The sequence below is a fragment of the Idiotropiscis lumnitzeri genome, chromosome 4, assembly GCF_059441095.1.
Source record: "Idiotropiscis lumnitzeri isolate Australia: NSW breed Sydney's pygmy pipehorse chromosome 4, RoL_Ilum_1.0, whole genome shotgun sequence".
Classification (NCBI taxonomy): domain Eukaryota; kingdom Metazoa; phylum Chordata; class Actinopteri; order Syngnathiformes; family Syngnathidae; genus Idiotropiscis; species Idiotropiscis lumnitzeri.
The window spans coordinates 5,337,217-5,343,216 of record NC_142394.1 but is presented as its reverse complement, the minus strand read 5'-3'; the positions used below and the strand labels follow the sequence as shown (position 1 = coordinate 5,343,216).

The 6,000-nt window shown below is 41.9% G+C and overlaps 1 protein-coding gene across 1 annotated transcript in view; it reads left to right on the top strand.

Moving 5' to 3' along the window:
• The first annotated feature begins 680 nt into the window (after window positions 1-680).
• Window positions 681-6,000, top strand: part of tenm1 (teneurin transmembrane protein 1) — a 214,355-nt gene continuing 209,035 nt past the window's right edge. Inside the window, exon 1 of the mRNA XM_088292837.1 lies at window positions 681-999. The gene's annotated coding sequence lies outside the window, so the exon portion shown is untranslated. The remainder of the gene's footprint in view (window positions 1,000-6,000) is intronic.

The following is a 6,000-nucleotide window of genomic DNA, read 5'->3' as shown; positions in this document are numbered from 1 at the left end:
CAGCTGTCTGAATGGTTGTTTGTAGCCCCTTGCGTGCTGGGCTTAGGGGAAATAATAAACCGCATCATTAGGACACCTGTCATTCACAAGTCGTTTGTAGCAGCCTCTGTTAGCTTTAAATACCAACATGGAAGCGTCACATATGGAGCACATAGGTCAGAGCCATTAAGCACTTCATTTAGCAACGGAAAAACACATCTTATGGGGCCCTTCAGCTGTGTCAAGTTCAATTTCTTATCTTTGAAAAACTGCCATAATGTTGAATCCCAATACATTTTGCCATGTGGGAACTATTTTTGATCACTGAAAAAATGTGGCTGTCACTGACCATAAATACCTTACTAATGAGGTAGTGTCTTGCTCTGTCAAATACAGGGGAGCCCATTTATGCAAGTTGACATTAATGTACCCATAGGGCCAATTATTGGACTTGTTGGTGAATTAAATTTGTATCCTTTTATGGGTCAAAAATGTAACAAGGGGTTATCAAAACAGCACATTTGAGGGCATCATACCCGTGAGAAACCACAGTGTCCCTAAAGTTCAACGCTGTGCTTTATTTCGAGGAATAATAGGACACAATATGGCATCATGCTAAAGAGTGAAGCGGTCTGTGCCACACCCCCTTATCCGCGGTGCGGTGGTATGATCCACGGATGCTGTTATAGCGGCAAGAAGCCTCGGCAGCATCAGCAACACCAGTGAGTCTCGTCGGGTTCAAGTGCAGCTAATCGCATCTTGCCGGGCTCCCTCTTGTCACCGCACTGCTCTGCCTGCCTCTCGCACACTTGCTGCCAACAGACTCCCTTCCTCTCTGCAGAGATCTCGTCTGAGGCAGCGTCAACATCGTCGCCACACCGGCAGCGCAGCGAGGTGTCTCAGTCACGTTTAGCGGAGGCACAACATCACGGGGTTCCGATCCTGCTGGGGGATAGCACCGCTTTTGGATCTTAAACGTGGATTTGCACCGAAAAGGAATGGCTGCTGCACGTCAGGAAGGTAAGCGTTCTGTTCTGGCCTTTAGTGGACTCATGCGCGGCGTGTGACCGGTTGTCAGCACTGTTGCTTGGTTGAAGGCTGAGCTGCCGGGACAACGTGAGTTCACAGGAAATGATCATCAGCTGTTCATAGTCTGGAGTGTGCGGTGCGTGGAGGGGACACCGCCGGGCTACATGGGCGAGTGCTAATGCTCTAAACGCCTCTCGATGGATAGCCAGAGCACACAGGAAGCGCGCTTATCACATAAACGTCATGAATGGTGACAATTAGTCCGCTTCATGCTCGCGAAGCGCCACATTGGCTTCAGTCCACGAGTAGCCTTGAGCAGGAGCTGGTGCCACTCCATCAGCATCAGCACCAAGGTAGCCTAATGGTGCCAACAGGGCCACATGAGGTCCACAGGGTTTAGAGCCCTATATGTACAAACAATTGTAGCCTACGAGTTGCAAAAAAACAAGCAAAAAAAAACAACAACAACAACAACAACACACATTTCAGTGATTTTATACAGTGCCAAACTGTTAGATATGGACTAAATTGTCATGCACATTTCCAGATAGTACAGGTCCAGAAAGCAAAGCAGAGTTAACAATTTTCATAAGGCTCCTGTAAAACAGTAACATTCTGAATACAGAAAGGCTGTGCCAACCCCACGCTGGATTTCATTATTGTGCTGCATATTTTTTTTTGTCCACATTGGATGACTTTAAAATGAACGGGAGTGAATAATTAAGGGCAGCAAAAATGCAGTTGGATAAATCATAATTATTATGAAGCTGCCATAATTTGCATCGGTTGGACGTGCTCGGATAGATTTAAATTATACCTTCTCTCTTCTTCACGCTATAATTGCTTTCAGTAAGCCACGGAAGACAGTTTGTGCAAATAATAAATAAATGACCTCATATATATCTTAATAACTTTAAAAAAGTACAAGACAAAAACAACTTCAAGACGGAATATGCTTTATTCAACGATGCAACAACTAAATAGTTTTCAGTTGTAAATGCAAATGTAGTTAATCAGAAAACATCACTTTATCACAATGTACTATTCCTGCGGCAACCTTGACAATTCAGGCATAAAATAGTAAAATTATTTTCAGAAAATTATATATTATTTTACTCTGTCATTTAAAAGCAAATATAAATGCGATGTATGTGTGACACTGTCCTACCTGGAGCTGTTCATGGTGAGGCGACCAGCGTTCTTTATGTTTTTCTCAGTGTGTGCCTTATTGATAGTGAAATAAGACCGTCTGTCTTTGCTTTTTTCAAAATTATTATTAACAGAGCATCTGTGCATGGGGGTTAGCGACTATACACACATACACAAGCTGCAAACCCTTTCTCACACACTCCTACACACAACCTGGAAACCCCCCCCCACACACACGCGTGCGCACCCCCCTCACAAACACACACACTCTTGCACACACACGCACAAAGTAATGATGTGTGTCGATGTGTGTGCCTTTAAACTTATCTACATACGGATCCTTTTTAGTTTAGCCTATCACTGGTGATTAAGAGCACATCTTAAATGCCACACCCATTATGGCAGGTCTTGGAATTGAAATGTCACACTACCAATTACGCACTCGGCTCATGGCACTGATATGGCATTGGCATTTGTGTCAGTTATCCAACATGGCTAATCAATCCATCCAACATTCCGCATTTCACTTTCAATCATATCAATTTGAGCCAGTTGACTTCTCAGCAGCAGTTTGAGGCCAGCAGTGCGGCGATACTAATGATCTCGTTCAGCTGTTGCTCTCTCGTTTTTTAATTTTCAGTCCTGTTGCAAGCGGGCTCACACATATGGTGCTTTGGTAATTTGAAGAAACATGCAAACTCAATTTCCACGTCTTAGAGCCCCATCACAATTTCAGTGCAACTGAGCCAGCGCGCTGTTAAGTTGTACCTGTCAACATATTCCATTGTCCCATGTGGAGAAGACTTGAAAAGTCATCACATGCTGATGCCTGATACTTTGCGCGCCAGAGATTTGAGTGGAACTGCATTGTCTTTGTGATGCGCGGCACTGTACCAAACAGCAAGGGTGCACGGGTGGTGGGTGTTCTTTTTTGTTATCCAGCCCTGCATTATTAATAAATTTTCATTCCAGGAATGCTGTTGCCCATGGCACTGTAATGCTCTCCTCTCCTGTGGAATTGCTCCGACGTTTCTCTCTGCTCCACAATGTTGCTGCCAAACGACTTTTCCTTAATAAATTTGAGGTCATGAATTAGTGAGAGGACAATGTGAGAGGCACAGGGGGATGTTCATAGCATAACACACATAGTACTGCTCAGAGCACTACACTCGCTGCTGCAATAAGAAGCAATTTTAAGCCCAGTGTGACATTATACCACCCACTTCTCTCTCTGCATGTCCATCATATATGATAAGAATGTAATTGCTCAGGAAGCTAAAACGTTCGCCAGCCTAGTGATCATTTTAAAGTAACACAGCCCTTCCCACTCGAGCACTGAGATGACAAGACCATTAGACTTTGATTGACAAACGCACGCTTTAACTTTACACTACCTCAAAAACAGACGTTCCTCCTGAATGTTGCTCCATCATCAATAGGAATTGTTCAAACCTGTAGTGTTGATTAACATTTTTCCCCTTAAGGTGGCAATTGTTGACCCTGCTCAAAAAAAATCCTAACACAGTAAAAAAAAAAAAAAAAAAAAAACACAATAATTTATAGCATTGAAATTGAAAGGCAATAGTGGAACCCTTTAACATTTTCAAAATTATTTAACATGGTATGTGAAGGCAGACTTTTATTTCAACTTGACTGACACCATAAATCCTCACGCAGTTTCTAAAATAATAATCCGAAGGTGTTAATAACGTGTTAAAGTAAGGGACTAAATCTTATTTAAACTGTACTAATTTCAATGCTGTTTCGTGCTTGTGTGCTTGTACTCAAATTCTGCGGCAGAATATTTTACACGTCATTCTGTCCCTAACATTCTATATTCATCCATCCATTATCCAAGCCGCTAATCCTCACGAGGGTCGCGGGCGTGCTCAAATCTATCCCAGCCGACTTCGAACAGTAGGCGGCGTACACCCCGATTTGGTTGCCAGCCAATCACAGGACACACAAAGACAAAGACAAACAGCCATTCGTGCTCACCATCACACCTAGGGACAATTTAGAGTGTTTCATTAATATAACATGCATGTGTTTGGAATGTACAAGGAAACCAGAGAACCCGTAGAAAACTCACGCAGGCACAGCTAGAACATGCAAACTCCACGCAGGAAGACCAGAGCCTGTTTTTGAACCACTACCGCTGCATTGTGTGGCGGATGGAAGTACTAACCAGTTGACCACGTTCCACCATCAATCAATATTTTTCCACTATTTTAAAATGATTAAATTATGTTTGTAAAAGGCTGATTACATTTACAACACACAATGTGAACATGTGCGTGCTTGCTAACTATATTTTTGATTCTGCTCTTTCATACAATGAAGCATGGCGATACGACATTTATTTTTATGCTGAAACTAAAAGTAGAAGTAAAAGAGAAAATAAAGTATCAAAACCAAATTCATCTTCACTTAGTGATGGTGCAGACAAATTCACACACATGCACACGCACGCACACACACGCACGCACACAGGCCGGGTTGTAGCATGTATGCCTGAGGCAATCTTCTTTTAAGTATTTGGCGGTGTCTCAACTGGCATCTCCAGCTCTTTATTCCCTCTTGTGTTTCTCCATTGGGCTGTGGGCAAAAGTCAGGAACTAAAGTATATGCGCTTTAACAAGAGACAAAGTGTTACGTGAGAATTGTATTATGAAAATGCAGTTGTAGCCGACCTTCACATGCCTGTACCGTCAACACCCTGCTTCTCGGCTCCAAAAGACAGAAGGATCAGAGCCTCAAGAGGCTTATTGGTCAAGCCACTCCACCTTTCTTTAAAATATGAGATTAATTTGTCAAGAGGAGTGTGGTGTGTGCGTCTTTAAGCATGTGAAGAGGAGCGCTATAGGAGCGTGGCTAGCTGGAGGGCTGCGACAGAAAAGCTGTCAGAAAAAGGCTGCGGTCATTTCTGAGTGCTTAATTTGTCTCTAGTGGATTGTGACATATTGTGAGTTTCTCCATTTAATTGCTCCCTGAACATAATGCAAAGCTTGGGTTATTCAAGGCCTATTCTTTTGTTTTGGAGTGTAGAGCCATACGTGTTCGGCAGAAATTCACATCAACCCACACACTCTAACGCTGCAATGTTATCATCCCCCAACACAGACACACACACACGCATACAAAGAGAGCCAATGTCCATCTACAGGGAGTCGGGACACATTCTTCACTGTGAAAATTTTATTAATCAAGTCAGCGGACAATTTTCGATGAAGGAAAATCAATGTTTGTTTCTCCACAGATTTATTGCCACGTAAATTGTCCTTCACCTCGGCCTGCAAATCTTGGCATTGTTGTCAAAACAATTAAGTCAAAATCCATTATATTTGTCTTGTTGATACAAAGGACAAAATTGAGTGTGTTCCAGACAGCCTTTACTAAGAGACCAAGAATTCACCTTCAGTTTAATACACATTATTGAGGAAGGAAGGCTTCAGTACAAAAAAAAAAACATCCACTTTAAATTGTACTTGTCTCAAAATTAACCTTGGAAAAGAAAGTCAATTTCAAACAAATCCTGACAAAATGATTGAACTGAAACCAAGTTGACCATTTAAAAAAAAATAAAAAAATTAAACAACAGATCATTCATCAAATTTTGCAACTCAGGACATAATTTATGACCATGACTAATTTATAATGTGTAACTTGGCTACATGACTATGAAATGATTTACTTGGACAAAATATTTGCTTGTTGCTTACTTGCAACATTAAACAGTGATTGTATGTTGTACATTCGCTTCTCTAAACGATTTCATTTATTTGCTGCTGAGTGGTAAATGTGCCTCATGTGTATATTGCCAGTAATATTCATGGCTTTACT